General features: G+C 45.5%; 1 non-coding gene across 1 annotated transcript; it reads left to right on the top strand.

The window, feature by feature from the left end:
- The first annotated feature begins 10,504 nt into the window (after positions 1 to 10,504).
- LOC140430972 (U2 spliceosomal RNA) lies at positions 10,505 to 10,698 on the top strand. The gene has a single exon (XR_011949585.1). It is a non-coding gene; the product is annotated as a U2 spliceosomal RNA (small nuclear RNA).
- The last annotated feature ends 12,508 nt before the right edge of the window (positions 10,699 to 23,206 follow it).

The following is a 23,206-nucleotide window of genomic DNA, read 5'->3' as shown; positions in this document are numbered from 1 at the left end:
GGTTTCCAGCAACACTTCTACTATTAAGTCTTAGCGAATCTTTATCACATTGAAAACACAGCCAGCAGATTGGCAACAATCCTTTTTTTTTCCCCCAGAATAAATTCACATCATGTGTAGAGTAAAACTGTACAGGGGAAGCAAAATTAGTGCAATGCTACGTATATGCATCCTGAATAAGTAGGCCTCAGAAGGGCCACACATTGTTCACAAATATGAACCCCAAAACCATCGGCATCAGTTGCCATCATAAATTATACAAGTGATTAACAGGAAACTACATGCCAAGCTCTTCATTGCTGGATAAGCTCCAACCTTCTAAACTTGCAAAGACTTCATAGTATAAGAGAACTAAACCACCTGCTGTACATGTTAAACACACGGAGATGGTTCCAGTGAGTGATAAGTAAATATACCACATCATGTACAGAGGCTAAGGGCTTCCCCAAGTTGACTGATTAGTCTGGGGAAGGTGCAATTTTCTGGGTGATGCAATTTGCCCCCATTGGGCTGAATTATTTTCACAAAGTTGGGGTGACTCGGGAATGCCGAGGGATGGCCTGGTTCGTCTGGCACTGCCAACCTAGCTGGATTACGGAGATAGGCATGTCCTATTCCTCCACATTTTTTATGGAGTCGGCATAGATTTTTAAAGAGTCACGGTTCATGGCCCCTCAGAAGCATCATGCATGAGGGGATTTTTTTCAAAGGCAAGGTATTCCCCTCCACTCATCCCTCTTTGGTCTCTCGTTCCCCTATGTCAGGCTATCCCCCTCCAACCAAGAGGGAATTTATGCGTGGAGTCAGAGGAAACGGGTGAGATTCTTAATGAGTACTTTGCATCGGTATTCACCAAGGAGAGGGACATGACGGATGTTGAGGCTTGGGATGGATGTTTAAATACTCTAGGTCAAGTCAGCACAAGGAAGGGGGAAGTTTTTGGTATTCTAAAAGGCATTAAGGTGGACAAGTCCCCAGGTCCGGATGGGATCTATCCCAAGTTACTGAGGGAAGCGAGGGACAAAATAGCTGGGGCCTTAACAGATATCTTTGCAACATCCTTGAGCACGGGTGAGGTCCCGGAGGACTGGAGAATTGCTAATGTTGTCCCTTTGTTTGAGAAGGGTAGCAGGGATAATCCAGGGAATTATAGACCTGTGAGCTTGATGTCAGTGGTAGGCAAACTGTTGGAGAAGATACTGAGGGATAGGATCTACTCACATTTGGAAGAAAATATACTTAGTGATAGGCAGCATGGTTTTGTGCAGGGAAGGTCATGTCTTACAATCCTAATAGAATTCTTTGAGGGAGTGACAACATTAATTGATGAGGGCAGGGCTGTAGATGTCATATACATGGACTTCAGTAAGGCGTTTGATAAAGTTTCCCATGGCAGGTTGATGGAAAAAGTGAAGTCGTATGGGGTTCAGGGTGTACTAGCTGGATGGATAAAGAACTGGCTGGGCAACAGGAGACAGAGTAGTGGTGGAAGGGAGTGTCTCAAAATGGAGAAAGGTGACTAGTGGTGTTCCCCAGGGAGCCGTGCTGGGACCACTGTTATTTGTGATATACATAAATGATCTGGAGGAAGGTATAGGTGGTCTGATTAGCAAGTTTGCAGATGACACTAAGATTGGTGGAGTAGCAGATAGTGAAGGGGACTGTCAGAGAATACAGCAGAATATAGATAGATTGGAGAGTTGGGCAGAGAAATGGCAGATGGAGTTCAATCCGGGCAACTGCGAGGTGATGCATTTTGGAAGATCTAGTTCAAGAGTGGACTATATGGTCAATGGAAGAGTCCTGGGGAAAATTGATGTACAGAGAGATCTGGGAGTTCAGGTCCATTGTATCCTGAAGGTGGCATCGCAGGTCGATAGAGTGGTCAAGAAGGCATACAGCATGCTTGCCTTCATCGGAAGGGGTATTTGAGTACAAGAGTCGGCAGGTCATGTTACAGTTGTATAGGACTTTGGTTAGGCCACATTTGGAATACTGTGTGCAGTTCTGGTCGCCACATTACCAGAAGGATGTGGATGCTTTAAGAGAGGGTGCAGAGGAGGTTCACCAGGATGTTGCCTGGTATGGAGGGTGCTAGCTATGAAGAAAGGTTGAGTAGATTAGGATTGTTTTTGTTGGAAAGACGGAGGTTGAGGGGGGATCTGATTGAGGTCTACAAAATTATGAGAGGTATGGACAGGGTGGATAGCAACAAGCTTTTTTCAAGAGTGAGGGTGTCAATTACAAGGGGTCACGATTTCAAGGTGAGAGGGGGAAAGTTTAAGGGAGATGTGCGTGGAAAGTCTTTTACGCAGAGGGTGGTGGGTGCCTGGAACGCTTTGCCAGCGGAGCACGATAGCATCATTTAAGATGCATCTAGACAGATATATGAACGGGCGGGGAACAGAGGGAAGTAGATCCTTGGAAAATAGAAGACAGGTTTAGATAAAGGATCTGGATTGGCGCAGGCTGGGAGGGCCGAAGGGCCTGTTCCTGTGCTGTAATTTTCTTTGTTCTTTGTAACCACACCCTATGGCTCATCCTACTCCCATTGCCAAGCTATGGCACCTCCATGCCCAATGACTCACGATAGAATCAATGAATGCTATAATGAAAGGAGGCTGTGTAAAAATGCATGTCATGCACAGCTTTCGACTATGTGGACAAAAATATTATTGCACTAGAATACAATAACAGTTTCAATCATCCAGAGGCTTTAAAGTATCAGGAACAAACAAACACAAGTCCTTGAGACAAGTTAACCTTGTGTAAATAATCATAGTAAAAGATCAGAGAGCCAGAGCAGTCAATCAAATAATATTTTCTCTGGGGTGTAGGTGTTAACAAAAGAGTAATGGATGTCTGTGCTCTCAAGGTGGGTGGGGGAGGGGGCGGTTGTCATGAGGTGGCAAGGATGGGGCGTGTGGGGGAAATGAGGGAGTGAGAGGGGTAAGGATTGCAGAGCCTGTGTTTTAATTTGAACAGGGACAAAATCCCAAAGCCCTCCTCTCCACCCAGCAACCCTTGCGGCTGCCGGTAAACTTTCTCCCAAGATGGGTGGGCTGAGCTTGGAATTTCCCCGACTCGCGCTGTCCACCTCGAGGATGAAAATTCAGGCCCACATCTGAGGCAAGGGTAGCGGAAAGCAGACAATTTTCACTCTAGTTATACCTGCACACATGCAAATACCAGGTGAGCTTGGGGATTTAACACAGTGGGAACTCATCATGACCCAAGTGTCAAATGTCACTCATTTTCAAACTCACATATCAGAATAGCCACATGGACAAGGTACCAGGGGGGACTGTCTATGTCCGTGCAACCAGCCCAGGATAAGTAAAGCATATGTGGGTCTGCCACATTACCACAACTAAGGCAATGCTGTAAGATAATAAAGTGATAGGTAAGGTACCTCACAGAAAAAAAGAGCACAGCAGTTAGGCCGACACTCCACTGCAATACTGAGGGAGAGCTGCACCGACATGGGTGTTGTCTTTCAGATGAGACATTAAACCACGCCCTTCCAGGTGGATAGAAATAATAATAATCTTTATTATTGTCACAAGTAGGCTCACATTGACACTGCAATGAAGTTACTGTGAAAATCTCCTTGTCGCCACACTCCAGCACCTGTTCGGGTACACCGCGGGAAAATTCAGAATGTCCAATTCACCTAACAAGCACATTTTTCAGGACTTGTGGGAGGAAACCGGAGATCCCGGAAGAAACCCACGCAGACACGAGAAGAACGTGCAGACTCCGCACTTGCAGTGACCCAAACCGGGATTTGAACCTGGGACCCTGGTGCTGTGAAGCAACAGTGCTAACCACTGCGCTACCGTGCCCAGGGCATTATTTTAAAGAGGAACATGGGAGTTCTCTCCCATCCTGATCAATAGGAGAACAAAGATTGAAGATTTGGGTGCGAAACTTCTGAGTTTATAAAATTATTTATTTTCAATAGCAACAAACATGCCATGCTGAAACGAGAGGAATTTGTCATCAAGAACTAACGGTGTGCAAATTAAACGAGGGAAAGGGATGTTATCAGCCAACGTAGAACCAAGTGAGCTCGTGGGCAAGTCAAAAATAAAAATAGTGGAGACTCTGGGATGGTGTTCGACCTAAATTGCAGCTAACACACCAATAACTGCACTACTTCTATCATTGCTGGTGGCAGCCATGGCTGTGAGTAGCACTCTATCATCACGGAGTCAGTGGCTTGTTGGTTCAGGTCCCATTCCACGACTTGAGCACAATAATCTAGGCCGACACTCTAGTAACAGTACTGAGGGAGTGCTGCCCTGTCGGAGGTGCCGTCTTTCAGATGAAAACATTAACCGTGGCCCCATCTGCCCTCCCGAAGGGCATACAAAAGATCTCATGATCACTATTTCGAAGGGGAGCTGGGGCACTCTCATTAGTACCCTGACCAATGCCCATCCCTCAATGAACACAACAAAACCAGATGTCGTAATAATAATAATAATAATCTTTATTTGTGTCACCAGTAGGTTTACATTAACACTGCAATGAAGTTACTTTGAAAATCCTCTAGTCGCCACACTCCGACACCTGTTCGGGTACACTGAGGGAGAATTCAGAATGTCCAATTCACCTAACAAGCCGGAAACTGGAGCACCCGGAGGAAACCCATGCAACACTGGGAGAATGTGCAGACTCTGCACAAACAGTGATCCAAGCTGGGAATCAAACCCGTTCCCTGGCGCTGTGAAGCAACAGTGCTAACCACTGTGCTACCATGCTCACAGTGCTGTTTGTGCCAAGCCTGCAGTGGGCAGATCGGACAGTTACCAAAGCCAGAACAGTGACTGTACTTCATTGGCTGTAAAGTGCTTTGAGATGCCCAGTGATGGTGAAAGGTGCTATTGGGCAGCATGGTGGCACAGTGGTTAGCACTGCTGCCTCACAGCTCCAGCAACCCGGGTTCAATTCCAACCTCAGGTGACTGTGTGGAGTTTGCACTTCCTCCCAGTGTTTGAGTGGTTTTCCTCCGGGTGCTCCGGTTTCCTCCCACAGTCCAAAGATGTGCAGGTTAGGTGGATTGACCGTGCTAAATTGTCCCTTGATGTACAACGCTATGCAGGTTGGGCAGGGTGCTCTTTCAGACGACCGGTGCAGACTTGATGGGCCGAATGACCTCCTTCTGCACTGTAGGGATTCTATTTTATGGAATTACTTAAGCTTCTGTCAGTGAAGAAAGAGCAGCGGAGTGGGACCATAAGGACAGCACAGGTTCACTTCCTTCTGTGCTATATGATTCAATATTTAATGTAGACATTCGGCGATTCAAAATTAGTAAGTTCATTCCTCAGGACTGATCAGTCCTGAGGAATGAACTTACTAATTTTGAATCGCCGAATGTCTACATTCATGGGATGTGGGCATCGCTGCCTGGGAGAGCATTTGCTGCCTATCGCTAATTGCCCTGCTTGGTCCATTCCAGAAGACAGCTAAGAGTCAACCACATTGCCGGTGTCACATGTAGGCCAGATAAGGATGACCTCTTTACTTCCCCAAAGGAAGGAAATGTTCCCTCAAGGACATTAGTGAACCAGATGGGCTTTTACAACAACTAGACAATATATTGAGTCCAGATTTTTATGGAATTCAATCAGCATCAAATGTGGTGGAATCCGAACCCAGGTCTCCAGAGCTTTACCGGAATACTAGACCAGTGATAATACCACTGCACCGCATTGCACCCCCCCCCACCCACCCTCCCCATCCCCGGTATGAGAGTCAAGAAGGAATACAACTAGAGAGGAATGATTGGCATTTTTATAGCACCTTTCACAAGATCAGCAAGTCCCAAAGCGTTTGTTGAACCGATGAAGCTCTTTCGAAGGGCAGTCATTGTTGCTGGAGTAAATGAACGCTTCAGGTTTTAGAAGTAAGTGACAGTAAGTAGCATTTCAGAAATGAGTTGCAATTCAGAAGTACACTCATTTTGACAACCGGACCACTTTGCTTTTATCTTGCCCACCCTGGACAAACATGTCATCAAGAAACATTTTGAAGCACGTTTAACTCGTCAGTCCTGTAGGGTGCACCACTCGCGCTTCCCACTTTGGTATTTGTTTTTTTGCTAAATTCAACTTAAAACATCTGCTTTGACCTTTCATTATGAATATTAATTCACAACACTTTGCTTTTACACACGGTCTCCTAGGGCAACTGGTGTCTGTTGAACGACCAAGACCATTCATAACTGCTTTTAAGGGGATGGTGGGGAAAGCGCACTCTTACCCGGAACTGGAACACTGTTTAACTGGTAACCACTAATAAACAATGCATGATTAGAAGGAACTTGTCACGCTGGTTTCAAGATCAGCTCTCTTGTTTTGAGGTCGCAATTTCCTGACCCAGATGTAAAGATCTAAAAATAAGAACTGAAGAAAAAAATTGAATTGCAATTGCCCATCAAAATTACAGGAGCCCCTTTTCCAAATGGGCCACTTTCTGACTCCATAAACTAGGATGATCTTTTAAGGGCTCGGACTATTAAACTAGGAAGGGCTACACATTTGTAATGTCATGGCTCAGATAGCAAAACAGAACGATGAACAATTGCTGATTCCGGCAAGATTAGACTACATTACATCTGACTTGCACAGCACCTTCCATGGTGGTGACACAGGACCTATCCATTTCTGTGCAGCTCCTTTACACTGCAGATAAATAACATTGAGTCAACGTGGTGTTGTTCCTGCCCAAGTTGGTGGATTATAAAACTGTCTAAAATATGCCAAGTTCAGTTGTACTTGTCTTACATTTCACGACTCGCTTTCATACAATGCAGATAATTCCTTTAGCCTTCCCCTTCTTTATTTTCCTCAGTGTAGTCATCCCCTGTGTAATAAATTGCAGGAGAAGGTGGTTTGTGCACTCCATTTTGGATGCCTCCTCAACGGCCTACTCATTCATTAGGTGCTATATCACTATCTCCCCCGCCCCGACTGCAATTCACTCCCCTTTGTAATAAGAACATAAGAACTAGGAGCAGGAGTAGGCCATCTGGCCCCTCGAGCCTGCTCCACCATTCAATGAGATCATGGCTGATCTTTTGTGGACTCAGCTCCACTTTCTGGCCCGAACACCATAACCCTTAATCCCTTTATTCTTCAAAAAACTATCTATCTTTATCTTAAAAACATTTAATGAAGGAGCCTCTACTGCTTCACTGGGCAAGGAATTCCATAGATTCACAACCCTTTGGGTGAAGAAGTTCCTCCTAAACTCAGTCCTAAATCTACTTCCCCTTATTTTGAGGCTATGCCCCCTAGTTCTGCTTTCACCCGCCAGTGGAAACAACCTGCCCGCATCTATCCTATCTATTCCCTTCATAGTCTTATATGTTTCTAGAAGATCCCCCCTCATCCTTCTAAATTCCAACGAGTACAGTCCCAGTCTACTCAACCTCTCCTCGTAATCCAACCCCTTCAGCTCTGGGATTAACGTAGTGAATCTCCTCTGCACACCCTCCAGTGCCAGTACGTCCTTTCTCAAGTAAGGAGGCCAAAACTGAACACAATACTCCAGGTGTGGCCTCACTAACACCTTATACAATTGCAGCAGAACCTCCCTAGTCTTAAACTCCATCCCTCTAGCAATGAAGGACAAAATTCCATTTGCCTTCTTAATCACCTGTTGCACCTGAAAACCAACTTTTTGCGACTCATGCACTAGCACACCCAGGTCTCTCTGCACAGCCGCATGTTTTAATATTTTATCATTTAAATAATAATCCCTTTTGCTGTTATTCCTACCAAAATGGATAACCTCACATTTGTCAACATTGTATTCCATCTGCCAGACCCTAGCCCATTCACTTAGCCTATCCAAATCCCTCTGCAGACTTCCAGTATCCTCTGCACTTTTTGCTTTACCACTTATCTTACTGTCGTCTGCAAACTTGGACACATTGCCCTTGGTCCCCAACTCCAAATCATCTATGTAAATTGTGAACAGTTGTGGGCCCAACACGGATCCCTGAGGGACACCACTAGCTACTGATTGCCAACCAGAGAAACACCCATTAATTCCCCACTCTTTGCTTTCTATTAATTAACCAATCCTCTATCCATGCTATTACTTTCCCCTTAATGCCATGCATCTTTATCTTATGCAACAACCTTTTGTGTGGCACCTTGTCAAAGGCTTTCTGGAAATCCAGATATACCACATCCATTGGCTCCCCGTTATCTACCGCACTGTTAATGTCCTCACAAAATTCCACTAAATTAGTTAGGCACGACCTGCCCTTTATGAACCCATGCTGCGTCTGTCCAATGGGACAATTTCCATCCAGATGCCTCGCTATTTCTTGTGGGGATCCTGAGGCCAGTTGCAACATCTCTACCACTGACCCAGCCAAGACCAGCAGGCTCAGGGCTCTACTCCACTGTATGACTGCTCCACACTAGGCAGGGCATTTGTCCAGGGAGGCAGTCAAAGAGATTCTTTTTTAAACTTAAGGAACTATCTGGAACTAAAATTCTCTGCTCTCCTTTCCCCTATTGTTTCAATAGATAGTCTTATAGTGCAGTGGCAATGTCACTGGGTCGAGCAATCCGCAGACCCAGGCTGATACTCTGGGGACATGGCTTCAAATCCCACCACGCTAGCTGGTTGAATTTAAATTCAATTAATAAATAAAATCCAGAATTGAAAGTGATCGTCAGTAATCGTGACAACAAAATAACCGAGAATCATTTTTTTTTTTAAAAAAGCAACAGGTTCTCTAATGTCCTTTAGGGAAGGAAATTTGCCATCCTGATCTCGTCTGGCCTACACGTGACTCCAGACCCACAGAAATATGGTTGATTCTTAAATGGCCCTCTGAAGAAACCACTCAGTTCAAAGACAACTAGGGATGGTTAACCACCGCTGGCCTTGTCAGCAATGCCCACATCCCATGAATGAATATCAAAAAATGTTTTCGAAGACTTTTCATTCAGAAAGAATTTTGAAGAAGAGTTATTTTAAATATTGGGTTTTTGTACGCACATTATTTTTAAAGAAGTTCAGTGAAATCAATGGGCACGATTTAACAAAAAAAAAACAGAGACCCGTAGAGGGCAGTTTTAGCAGGGTTTTCCCGCCGCTCATAGCGCTCGGAATGACCCAGCTATCGAATGGGACGTTATTTTTAATCGGACCTCAGCGGGGAAGGCACGTACCTTCATTTCATATGCTAAGGAGGTCCGCTTCCCAGTGCAGGAAAAGATCTCGATACCCCGATCTATCGATTTTCCAACGCCACCCCCGGATCCCCTCAACACCCCAACTTACCTGTTGAGAGGTCCTCAAGCCCACCGCACCCCATCTCATAGGGCAGGTCACCTTGGCACCACGGCATAGACAGGGACAAGATAGCAGCAGAAAAAAGTCATCAGAAAGATTTTGAAGCCTTGTTTACTGCTGTCATGATGCTAAAAACGGCGATAGGACCAGAAATGCTGGTGTGTGCAGTCAGAAATCTCTCGAGTCATGGCTGATGATCGACTGTTGTGGGGAGTCAAGGAACTTTATTATTTAATATCATTGCGTAAATACATGTTGTAGAGATTAAACTCACGGAATCCCATTTTTACTGTTTTTTCTTAACGTTTACCGGTGTTTTATCTCTCTGCTTTGGGGAAGATTGAGACTGGACACTATGAAATACATGAACATCCGCTTCAAATGTGACTGTTACTCACCAATTACACCATTGTGTAAGTCAACTCCCGAAAGTTAAGATCTTCAGACCATTTACGGGAGCGAGGTCATATCACTTGTAGCCATCTGGGATGGCCACTTCCCGATTACAAAATGGACACTTTGCAAAGATTGCAGGGAAAATAGACAATACTAAGAAAGCAAGCAGGTGCAAGGTTTGTCTGTTGATTGGAGCCATAGCTCCCAGAGTAGACCGATGCTGCAAACCATTTCCATACTAATGAGCCATTCCCAGGAACAAAAATGTAACATTTAAGCAAACAATACCACGACAGACACCCCAGCGCCAGAGGAGACCAGAACAAAGCAGGCCAACGGCCACCTAGGGCATGCCCAGCAATCAGGGCACCCACCCCTCTATTGGAGGAAATCGATAAGAACGATTGGGAAATGGCCCAATTAATTGGAGCCAAGTTCAAGGCCCGCCCAAAAGCGCGCAAAGCCCCTTTTGGGTATAAGAAGAATCCCCCAAAGAGAATCGCTCTCTTGCGGCCCGGCTCTCACCAAGGAGAGACTTGCCCAACAGCAACATCAGAACAAGTAAGTCCAAGGTCAACGTACGCTACGAGACAGACGCTCCTAGCTGTTATCCTGTACCAACCCGATCCCAGCAACCTCAGAACCGAACAACGGCCATTGTTCCTCTGACTGAGTGGGTGCCCGAAGCTAAGTATAGGCTTTTAGCAGTAGTGATAGTTTAGTTTGTAGAGTTTTATGCATGAGTATATTTGACTGTGTGTGTAAATAAATGAGCATCGAGATCGCTTCTCGGCCTTTTGGCTAAGATCAAGTGTCTGTAGATTGAGCCTTTGGTTCAGATCTGGTATGTCTCTCTTGTGGGGACCATGAATTGGATTCAATTTGAATTAGTTTTTTGGAGCAGGCGAGGAGCTGGATAAGGGGTTCGCCCCTGGCCCACACTCTGAGCCCTGGCTTGGTAACTCAGAAAAGGAATACATTTTTTTTTTTTTAAATGAGCATTGTGTTTGAACTTACTAACTGGTGTATCGAGTCTTTGATCAGTATTCGGTTTTGAACCTTGTGGCGGTATCAAGAGATACCTGGCGACTCTAGAGCAAACGTAATTAGAATTAAGGAAGGTGACCATATTGGCCGCCATCTTCAAGCCAAATTAAGAGAAACACAATTAGCAACACACTGAACTAAAGAAGACAAATATTGAAGCCCAGAATTTAGAATTCTACTTTTGTCCTGAATTGTTTTCATGGGCAGATTTCATGTGTCGCTGTTGATTTTTATTTTATTCATTAATGTGATTCATGGCCATCACAGGAGAGGCCAGCACTTTCTGTCCATCCCTAATTGCGCTGCCTTCTTAAGCTGCTGCAGTGCATGGGAATTATCATTTCTCGTCACGGTTTTTGACACAATCGAGTGGCTTAATAGGCCATGTCAGAGGGTAGTTGAGGGTCAGTCACATTGCTGTGGATCTGGAGTTACAAAAAAAAAAAGCCAGACTATTAAAGAGGGGCAGATTTCCGTTCACTCAACTACATTAGTTGAACTAGTGTAGGACAACTTCATGATCACCATTAACTGACACAGGAGGCCTTGTGGCGCAGTGGGTAGCAATCCTGCATCTGAGCCAGAATCTCTGGGTTTGAGTCCCACCCCAGGATTTGATGGCTAAGGAAGATGCGTTCATAATGCGGCCAAACAGGTTAAGTGCGTCAACCCTCCAACATGCCAATGGTTGGCGATAAGAGCGGGAAAGACTCCTGGTCAGCCATGCTTCATGCGGAGTGGCACCCCTCAAGCTATAAGGCCCTGGTGATAGACTGGCAACCTGTTCTGCAAATAACTAGCTATGGGAACGGATGAGGGTCTGCCTGAGTGCACCACTTAAGTGTGTGAAGAGAATTGGAATTAACATATACTGGCTTATTGCATATTTGCTTAACTAGCTGAATTTTAAATGCCACAGTGGGATTTGATCTCAGGTCAATCACCCAGACCCCTGGATTAAAGTCCAGTAACATAACTATTTTGCTACTCAACCCAAAGTACCCCATGCGAGTGCAAATATCTCAACGTATCACAAGTACAGGCAATGCATTCAATAGTTGGGGTTTACAACTTTGATTAAAATGTGAAGACAATTTCACAACAGATTTATATATATTTACAACTCCTGTTATGTTATTTTTGCAAGATGCATCTTCGTAAGCTCTGAGCTCCACTTTAGGTAAACTGGTCTCTGGAATGAAATCTCAATGAATGGAACCAGTAACGTATATTAGACGTCAAAGCCTTTGGTTGGTGGAAGCAGTCTTCTTGCACAGGAGGCAGCCACTCAGTCCATTGGGTCAGTGTTGGCTCTTCTGAAAGAGCCACGCCAAGTAGTCCCATTAGCCCACTCTTGCCCCACAGCCCCGCAATTGCTACTTGTTCAATTATACACCCAAGCCCTTTTGAAAGTTATTATTGAAGTTTCACTCTTTCAGAGAGCACATTCCAGATCAGAACTTGCTGTGATAAAAACAAATTCTCCTCATCTCCCCACTGGCTCATTTCCCTCCTCTATCTTAAATCTGTCCTCCATTAACCAAAGCCAACTTCCATTGGAAACAGGTTTGCCTCATAAAAAAAGACCTCCATAATTTTGAATGTCTTCTACTAAATTTCTCAAATTTCCCCTGCTCAATGGAGTACAGCCCCAGCTTCTCCATTCTTCCGAATGCTGATGGTCCTCATCCCTAGGATCATTTGAGTAATTGTAACAGATGTTTCCTCTAATCTCTTTAAATCAGAGTCCCATGACAACTGACTCTCCTGCCAATGAAAACAAAAATTCTTACTACATCCCCTTGCTCTGGTCGCCACACTATAGAAAGGATGTATTTGCACTAGAGAGGGTGCAGAGGAGATTCACCGGGATGTTGACTGGGCTGGAGTGTTTCAGCTGTGGAGAGGCTGGTTGGGCTCAGAAAAGGCTGAGGGGGAACCTGTTTGAGGTGTCCAAAATTAGGAGGAACATAGAAGGAACTTTCTCCCTTAGTGGGGAGTCAATAACCAAGGGGCATAGATTTAAATTAAGGAGCAAGTGATTTTGAGGGGATTTGAGGAAAGACGTTTTCACCAAGAGGGTGGTTGGAATCTGGACCTCACTGCCTGAAAAGGGTGGTAGAGGCGGGAACCCTCAATATTTAAGAAGCATCTGTCTTGATGGCCGGCACAGACACAATGGGCTGAAGAGCCTCTTTTTGTGCTACAAAACTAAGGCTCTAGCAGAACCCTTCATGCTCAAGAAGCAATAACATGACCAGAAATATACACAAACATAAAATAGTTGAACTTTCTGAAGAAAAGCGATGCTAACTACTCAATATGCGAGCTATTGTGGTTCTTTTTGTAACAAGCACATTTCTCCAGTGCAAAACTGTATCCAGCACATCCTGACCATTACCAAGAGGCTTCAGATACAAGACGTTTCAAAAACAAGCCAAAACAAAAGAGAATAAAGAAAGACAGAAAGGGGCCTCAAACGATCAGACTGCTTCAGTCATTACAGCAGAGTTGATCCTGAGGAACTCTGCTTATTTACAATAAACAATTTAGCTTGTGTTCCTGCAGCTCGCTCACTGAAAACACACCCAGATGGATCGGAGATCCCGCTTCCATCTCGCAGCTACAAAATCCTAAAATCCTTCCTCGAAGAAAGTAACTCATAGGTATTGGCGCACCTCGGACAAAATTGTCTCTTCTGCCCATCGTTTTGCATTGAAAACTGCTCGTTTGCAAGATCACAAAACTCAAGCAGTGCATGCTTCGTGTTTTCAGCTTAATTCATGAAAACACAATCCATTCACATGCCAAAGACGGGTGAGGTAATTAATTAACAAAGCACCTACAGAGCAGTTTGAGATGCTCAAATGATTGTACATTCCTTTACAGGGACACCCACTGTCTTCTAGAATACGTTCAGCTATTCATCAATACCAAACAAAATCTTAGGTAGCCTCTCAGAAATTCCAACGGAGTTTAATGCACACATACAAAGGGGGAAATGTGGAACACATTGTGCCAGTTTCTCAACTGTGCAACACGGCCAAGGATGTATTATGTCCATGCACGTGAAATGCATTCTAACACCATTTTGGCTTGGGCAATATTCAGGCAAATCTGAAGGCTACCATGAACAGGCGAGAAGTCCTTTGAAAGTAGGGACCCAACATTTCAGTTACAACCTTTCATGGAGCATTGTCAACGTTGAAGTAAATGGATCAGTGGAGACTACCAGAAGATAGGTTAGTTTCTTCTTTATAACAGATTGCTACAAGAAGCTAGGAGACACAAGAGTGATTCACATAGCTGTATAATATTCCTGAGGGGGACAGCTGGTCTGCACTCACATTCCTGCACCCCCCCCCAACAATACCATCCACAATTCCCATCCTCCCCTATTATAATTTCAGCTGAAGGGGGCAAGAAAAAGCTGTAACGAATGATGCATAGTGCAAGATGCCCTGATGCAGCCAAGATCCAGTCCAATATATTCAAAAATTGAAACTAATGCCTCCATTAGAATGGCAGACACAGGACTTTGTCATCTTGATATCACAGCACACTTTCGTTTGACACAGTCAGCTCTGAGGGTGAGCAGCAAGGATGAAGAAAAGATGATTTCATGCCACTTTATTCCTTAAGACACTGCTTCAACTAACGGGACTCCTTCAGCTCTTGGGGCCATTTATTCTTTGCAGGGACAGCACATCGGTTACTATGACAAATCTGCATTTTATCTGCTGCAGTACATGCTTTGTGGTTTCAGTTCATCTCAGCAAAACACAATCCATTCATAACGCCAAAGGTGGGTGACGTAATTAATTCATAAATACATCACTTCCAAAGCAGTTTGAAATACTCAAATTACTGTACATTCCTTTACAGGGACACCCAATGTCTTCTAGAATACCGTTAGCTATTCATCCATTGTAAAAAAAATCTTACATAATCTCTCAGACATTCCAGCCACTTTATACACACAGGTTTCTTTTTTACAGGAAGGGCAGGCAAACCACTAAATCTCTACCAATGTTACCCTATAGCTGCCTTTGGCTACACAAGGATGGCCCAGGATAACTCTCCAGAATTTCCATCCCTTTCAGATGGTATATGGTTAACTCCTTCGAGCAAAGGGAGTTGCTGACAGCCATGCGAAACAGGTTGACCAAATGTGGTACAATCGGTACATATTGCCAGCAGCCACGTCACTCCCTCTACAAAAACAGCACAAGGCCACACAACATTTCCAATATTTTCTGAAGAACTCTTCTTCCCCAGAGAGCAAATGTTTTCTCTTACCTGGCTCAGTGCAGTTCTTGTATTGATGCGAGGTTGCTTTGGCGTCCGTGATGTTTTCATTGCTGTGTTGCATCAGTCTCCGGCCTATCCACTTGTCATCCACCTCTGAAGTATAACGCACCACGTAATAGCCTGGGATTAATAATATCAGGGGTTAAAATGGAAAATGCAAATAAACATCCAACTTCTTAAAAATTATAACAAAACAAGTACTTTTGTGGGGGCTATTTTTGAAAGTTTATCTTCTCCCTTTTCTTCGGAAGGAGTTGAGCAATAGACGACACAACACTTTCATGGTGTTTATGGGAGAGGAGAGAAGAAGTGAAAAATTCCAATCTCTTCTTTTTTGGCTAGGATTCGTTGCAAACATTATGAAGTTAAGTATATGCGAGAGTTGATTCGGCCCATCTTTCTCAACCGCCTGTGAAAACAATAGTCCCTCTCCCAAACCTCCAGTCACAGCATCTATTTGCTTCACGACATTGAATTTTCCAGCACACAAACAGGCCATTCGGCCTAATAGGTCCATGCCGTTCTGTGCTCTATGAAAATGAAATGAAAATGAAATGAAATGAAAATCGCTTATTGTCACGAGTAGGCTTCAATGAAGTTACTGTGAAAAGCCCCTAGTCGCCACATTCCGGCGCCTGTTCGGGGAGGCTAGTACGGGAATTGAACCGTGCTGCTGGCCTGCCTTGGTCTGCTCAGCGATTTAGCCCAGTGAGCTAAACCAGCCAAGAGGTCCATGTTTATGCGCCACATGAGCTTTCTTCAACTTTACTTCACATCAATTTATCAATATGTCCTTCCAATCTTTTCTTCTTTGCGTCTATCTCGCTTGACCTTACTATCTTACTCACATCAACCACTCCTTGTGGTACAAATGCCACATTCTAACCATTCTCTGGTCTCTCCCAAATTCCTTACTGGATATATCAGAGATGGTTTTATATTTATGGACATTAGTTTTGGACTCCCCACAACTGTAAATGTTTTCCCTATGTTGAATAATTCCAGAGTTACTTGCTCTACTGCCCTACCTGGAGAATCATTTAATTACTCATTGCATGAGGAAATGCTTCCTGATGTCTGGACCCGAGTTTGCCTTTTACCAGTTGTGTGGCCTGCAATAATGTGAAGCTTGAATTAATGCTTCAGCTCTACCTGTTTTCCCCCGCTTAATCCCTTATATTGTACCTCTCCAAGGTAGCTGCTAATTCTCTCAGGAATCAAAGGCTTTTCTAGTCGACTAACTCTTGGAATCTCTTTCACAGTGCTTTTCTCAAAGGTTTGGATGTGTTGCTCTCGTCACATTCTCCAGACTGAACCATTATTATTCAAGGCGCAACCTAGAATTCCAGCATAACGACCTCGGGTTTGTCCGATAATACATTTCAATATTCTGTTGCTCTCAATGATTGCCAGTCCATTGCAATTCTATTGCCACTTCCAAACCATCTCATTCGACAATGTGCTTTCAGTAAGCACGTCTCATGTTTTCTTTCAACTATCATGGAGTACCTTTGTGCTAAGACCAAAGTACAAAGTGGGCGGCACTGTGGTTAGTACTGCAAAGATGTGCAGGTTAGGTGGGGTTACGGGGATATTGCGGGTGAGTGGGCCTAGGTAGTGTGATCTTTCAGAGGTTGGTGCAGACTTGATGGGCCGAATGGCCTCCTTCTGCACTGTAGGGGTTCTATTCTACGCTACACTCTGCCTACTTACAAATATTGACTAGATTTTTCCTGATGCACCACGATTTGTCCATTTGATTTAGCTTTTGTTCTGAGCTGTTGTGAGTTTGACCAGATCACGTTTAACTTCTGTATCCAGAAGTAAGGGCTGCAATGCTAACCCCTGTTGGGAGAGTCCACACCTCTCCATTCGTGACATCAGCTACTAGCTAGAGCAACTGCACACATGATGATTTCAGCTTATCTTTGATCTTGATTATAGAGAAGCAGCCATCCTTTCTACCTCCACCAAACACTTGAGCTCAAATCTGCAATGAGTACATTAATCTCCTCCTCCTTCAGGTACCACCCCCTAAGAGGGTGTTGGTGATCCTGGACTTCTACGGGACTGGTCCATGATTATGTTTGGCAAAGTCCTGCAATTATGACCTTCTGCAGTATGGTTGACCAAAAAGATCTCCCATTCTTACCACTGCCGTCAGGCCAATTTGAAGGATTCACAGGCTGATAATCAACCGGTTTGTCACATTATGAATGCACCTTCCATGGTCATCAAGTCCTGAAGTGGAACAAAAGTAGTGTCATTCTTCACCAAGTGGCTTGGGATTAAGATTATGATAAATAATCGGATCATCTGCATACGTGACTTTAGGATAAATATTACCTGGGGCTCTGAGGAGAATTTCACTGTCCTAGGATTTTAAAAATTCTTTAATGGGATGTGGACGTCACTGGCTAGGCCAGCATTTGTTGACTATCTCTAACTGCTCTTGAACTGAGTGACTTGCTCGGCCATGTTCCGAGTGACAATTAAGAGTTAACCCGGTCTGGCCTACATGTGACTCCAGACCCACGGCAATGTGGTTGACTCTAAATTATCGCTCTGAAAATGGCCGAGGAATTTCTTGTTCCCAAACTGTTCTCTACAGCATCTCCAAAAGCTAACTTACCATTCTTACTAAAGAGCTTCCCTGAACTGGTTCAGGCATCACCTGGTGTGGCACTTAATTGTTTGGGTAAGAAGGTCCAGGTATAATTCAAGGTCTGTTTTGAGATTGGGAAGACTGAAGCCATTGGCCAGGATTTACCGGTCTCGCCACGCCCAACTTGGGACGAGGATGGTAAATTTCGCAAGAGACCTCTTGTGAGATTTCCCGGTCTAGTCACTCCTTGTGAGGCGTCACGATCTGGATCCAGCCCACTGAGGTCAGGATCCATATTTGCATATTTAAGTGTGCAGTTAGTTTTTTTTTTTTTGAATATGCTCTCGCCGGAGATGCCCAATGCGTGGGATTTAACCCCCATGCCAATGCGTGGGATCTAACCCCCATGCCTCGGGAGTCCCCGAGCGAGCGCTTTTTACCAACGTGGACCAGGCTAACTGGCTCTTGGGCCCAGGCGAACGGTGGCCCCGAGTGGTCGAGCTCCGGGTGGGGTGATATCCTGCCACCCCGATGCGATCTGGGCACCCTGGCAGTTCCCCCTACCAGGCCCAGGTGGCAGTTTGCCTCTGTCAGGATTGGGTCCCTGGGTTACCTGCCCTTCTGCTGCATGAACAGAGGCAGTGGTGGCAGGTTCAGAGATCCAGTGCTACTCCTGCACTGATGAGTAGAGCTTGTTAGTGCAAGAAATGGGACTAAGTGTGGCCTCGGCTGGGAATTTCTCACCGAGGCCCAGAAACGAAACAGAGTCCCTGGTTCTTATCGGTGCTGCAGTCGCCGGGAAACACCTGGATAAACGTGCCCAACAAGGGACTTGGTTTAATTTCTGTTAAATTGCAGCCATTGTTTTTGGTGTCTGTTTCAAACACTCTTTCCCATCAGTAGTAATAATAATAATAATAATAATAATAATAATAATAATAATAATAATAACTTATTGTCACAATAGGCTTCAATTAAGTTACTGTGAAAAGCCCTGAGTCGCCACAATCCGGCGCATGTTCAGGGAGGCCGGTATGGGAACCACTTGCTGGGAAGTGTCTTTGAGATTAAACCAATCTGTTTGCAACCTTGAGGTTACATTTGATCCCAAGAGGAGCTTCTGACCGCATTTATGACATCAGTCGGACCGCTTATTTCCACCTCTATAACATTGTCGAAGTTCACCCTTGTCTCAGCTCAACTTCTGCCAAAACCCTTGCTCATGGCTTTGTCACCTCTAGACTTGACTATTACAATGCATTCCTCATTGGTCTCTAACCTCCATCAACTGGAGGGTGTCCAAGACTCTGCTGCCTGTTGTCTTGAGTTGCGCCAAGTCATATTTGCCAATACCCCTGGGCTCACCGGCTTAACACGGCCTCCTGGTTAAGGAACCGCTCAATTGTAAAATTCTCATCCTGGTTTTCAAATCCTTCCATGCCGTTGCACCTACCCTCCTGCACACCATCACTGTAATCTCTTCCAGCCCAACAATCCTAAAGATATCTGCACTCCTCTAATTCTTGCTTCTTGGGTGTCCCCGATCGTAGCCGCTCCTTCAGGTACCCTGGGCGCGATTCTCCACTCCCACGCCGGTTGGGAGAATCGCCTGGGCCGCCGAAATTTCCGGGGATACCGGTCCGACGCCCTCCCGCGATTCTCCCGAGCGGCGGGAATGGGCCAGTCGAGTTTCGCAGGCCGGAGAATCGCTGGAGATACCCAAAATGGCGATTCTCCGGCACCCCCGCGATTCTGAGGCCCGGATGGGCCGAGCGGCCGGGCCAAAACGGCGGGTTCCCCCCAGCGCCATCCACACCTGGTCGCTACAGTCGTGGGCTGTGCGTGAACGCTGGGGGGGCGGCCTGTGGGGGGGGCGAGGGGGGATCCTGCACCGGGGGGGTACCTTAAATGTGGGGTGGCCCGCGATCGGTGCCCACCGATCGTCGGGCCGTCATCTCTGAAGGAGGACCTCCTTCCTTCCGCCGCCCCGCAAGCCCCATCTTCTTGCGGGGCGGATATGGACAGGACGGCAACCACGCATGCGCAGATGACGTCCGTTATGCGGCGCCGGCCGCGTCATCTAATCGGCGCCGCTTTTACACGGGCGACAAGGCCTGGCGCGGGTAGATGACACGGCCCTGATACTGGCCCATTGTCAGGGCCTGAATCGGTCGCGACCGGGGCCGTTCCGCGCCGTCGTGAACCTCAACGGCGTTCACGACAGCGCGGCCACTTCGGCGTGGGGGTGGAGAATCGCGCCCCCAATCTTTAGATTTACCTCCCTACACCTCCACCACTAACTCGCTTTCCTACTTTAACACACTGCTTAAAAGCGACCACTTTTATTATGCTCCTGCAAAGCACCTTGGGACATTTTAGTATGTTAAAGGCGTTATGCAAGTTGCTGTTGCCGAGACCTCAGCTTCAAATCATTGGGTTGTCAGAAGTGGACCAGAAACCCTGGACAAGGGACTGAAAAGACAATGCAGCACTCCCACTCCTCCCCGCTATCCAACTATGTGGTCTGCTGGATCTTCTCTACAGTGGTAATAGACACTTGCGGGCAAGGTACGGAATGGCAGCCAAGAATTGAGCCTATGATCCCATCACCGAGCCTATGATCCCATCACCGAGCCTATGATACCATCACCGAGCCTATGATACCATCACCGAGCTACAGGCATGGGATTTAATTGCCAACATCCCTGATGTCAGCCTCCCTGCTTCCAAAGGGAACAAAAATACAGAATTCAACATGTCATTTTTTTTTGGTGGTGGTGGTGGAAGAAGGTCACCATGCAGCAACCATAACAATGGCGGTGGCTGTTAATCAGAAGATTCTGTATTGAAGCCCCAGCTCTGCACAATCCAGGCTAAAATCCAAGTAAAGTGCCGCATTGTTGAAAGAGTCATGTCGCAGATGAGGCATAAAAGCCTGTCAAAAGGTTCCTATAAAAGAGTCCACTGCAGTGGAATCCCAGTTTCACAGCCAGCATTCACCTCCAGCTGGGAAGTGCTTTCCAACTGCCCGAGGATGGGCAGAAAATGAGGTGATATTTAAATGCAAGTCCATTCTTCCTTTGTAATAAACACACATTGGGTCACTTGTTCTAGCTTTCTACTCACTGTTCCAGCCCCCAACGTTTATTTCAATCAATCATTTCTTGCATAAACAGAGCGCGTTAGACATTGGGTATTAGGTCCACTGACTTGGATGAGAATAAAAATTGGGAGAGCAGGATTGCTGAGTCAGTGCACAATCTGGTCTGCCCCAATGTCGGGACTCATTCACTTTCTCTGTCGACAGACACAAAATCATTTCTGCTTATTCAGTCAGTCCGATTGCAACCCACTGCTGTCATTTGTCTAACTACTCGACCACAACATTCCAAAGATAGCATTCCTCGGCAAAATTACCCCAAATACTTTCCAGCCTAACCAGTTATCTTTCTCTCGCACACTCAAAGCTACCCGCCCCGCACTGCTCTTCTGACACTGTACCCAATTATTGAACACAAGTTATGTTAAAGTGAGTGATGTATAATAATGAGAAACAAGAGGTGCTGAGACTATATGGTTATACCATTATACTGTGTATACATTTTCTTTTTAGTAAACTTGTCAGAATCCTATCCACAGAGATTTTGCTCTGCGATGAATTTATTTCAGCAAACGACAAAAAATATTCTCAGTCTGCAGCCAGGGTGGACCAAGGTATTTGCACAATTGAGGCACCGGGAAAAGGAGTGGACCTGATGCCAAACAGGGGTTTGAGCTGGAACAGGCGGGTTGCAGGTGGCTAAGGGGAAACATGGAAGCATTTTTAAACAAGGATGAGGAGTTTGAAATCCATGCGTTGGGGAGACCAAAAGGTTATTGCAGGTTGACAAAGAATGGGATGTAGGAAGTCAGGTTTTAATTTTTTGTGTCCATCGACAGGAGGGATATTAAAGGAGGAATTATTTTTTTCCTCTCTAATTCACCGTCTGCACCCACAGCTCAAGGATAGTGGAGTCAAGTACAGAGTAAAGCTCTCGCTGAAGTGACAAGCTTACCCGAGTTGGTAGCACTTTTACCTCGGAGGGGGAAAGCCTCAACCCTACGGTGGATTTCACCACGTACACCTAGTCTGATGCTTCACTGCAGTACAGGCAGAGTGCTACATTGCCAGAGGTTTGATTTGGAAGAGATGCTCAGAGGAGACCTCATTTGCTTGCTTAGGCAGCTGTGAAAAATCGCATGACATTCAGAAAGGTGGTTTTGATTGGTGCTCTGGCCAACATCTCACTTACAACCAGCACCACCACCAACAGCAAATGTTATGGTCATTCATTAATTTAATGATGCAACTCACTGTGCATTAACTGGCTGGCATGTTAGATTAGACAACAGTAGCGACCCTGCATCACAAAGTCATTCAGTGGATGAGCTACGTTGCTACGTAAATGCAGTTCATTCATTTTCTCTGCAACAAGATCTTCCTTCAGTGCGACATCTTTTAAATTTCCCACAACAGTCGTTCTGTGGTTACGGAGTGCAATTGCAGATCTGAATTAAATTCAACAAAGCTCTTTCGCCTGTTAACCCCTAGCCACTAGTAATTGCCCCACACACATCTCACAAAGAGTCCTTACGCCAACAGATAGAGAGACTGTCAATCTGGTAATTCAGCTCCTAGAGGTAAAATAATTCTGCCTTGTCTTTGAGATTTTTCATTAAAGGTGTTTTAAATGAATAATTTTTTTAAAACTTACAAAGAAAGACGCAATTTATGTAAATTCTAAACAGTCAATATTAAGATATTTCCATTGATTTGTTCCTCATAGCATTAACATGCTGATAACTATTCTTTAACTCGAGACTTCCGGGTGCGGCGATGACCAGCTAAGTCGCACGTTTCGGCAGCTCCCGGTGGAACGGACTTTTGGGCTCTTAATAGGAGCCCCATCGGCAATTTTAACGGCAAATAACACTGTGCGGTAATCCAGAAGGGAATCCCCCCTGGACACGGAAGAAAAAGAGGGGAAAGTAGCCGGATTGCGGTGGATCCTCAAGAGCAGCGGCCAGAAAGGCAGGCACAAAGTAAGATGGCGTCGGAAGGAAGCAGTTTAATATGGGGCCCTGACCAACAAGAGTTCCTGCGGCGTTGCGTAGATGAACTCAAAAAGGAGATGAAGAAGGAGCTGTTGGCCCCGATATTACAAGCGATTGAGGGGCTAAAGGAGGAGCAAAAGACCCAGGAACAGGAGCTTTGGGTCGTGAAGGCAAAGGCTGCTGAGAATGAGGACGACATACAGGGCCTGGTGGTGAAAATGGAGATCCACGAGGCACAACACAAAAGATGTGTGGAAAGGCTGGAGGTGCTGGAGAACAATGCGAGGAGGAAGAACTTAAGGATTCTTGGTCTTCCTGAAGGTGCAGAAGGGGCGGACGTCGGGGCATATGTGAGCACGATGCTGCATTCGTTAATGGGATCGGAGGCCCCGACGGGTCCGCTGGAGGTGGAGGGAGCCTATCGAG

The sequence above is a fragment of the Scyliorhinus torazame genome, chromosome 1 (assembly GCF_047496885.1).
Source record: "Scyliorhinus torazame isolate Kashiwa2021f chromosome 1, sScyTor2.1, whole genome shotgun sequence".
Lineage (NCBI taxonomy): Eukaryota > Metazoa > Chordata > Chondrichthyes > Carcharhiniformes > Scyliorhinidae > Scyliorhinus > Scyliorhinus torazame.
The sequence above is the reverse complement of the archived record's forward strand: the minus strand, read 5'-3'. Positions and strand labels throughout refer to the sequence as shown.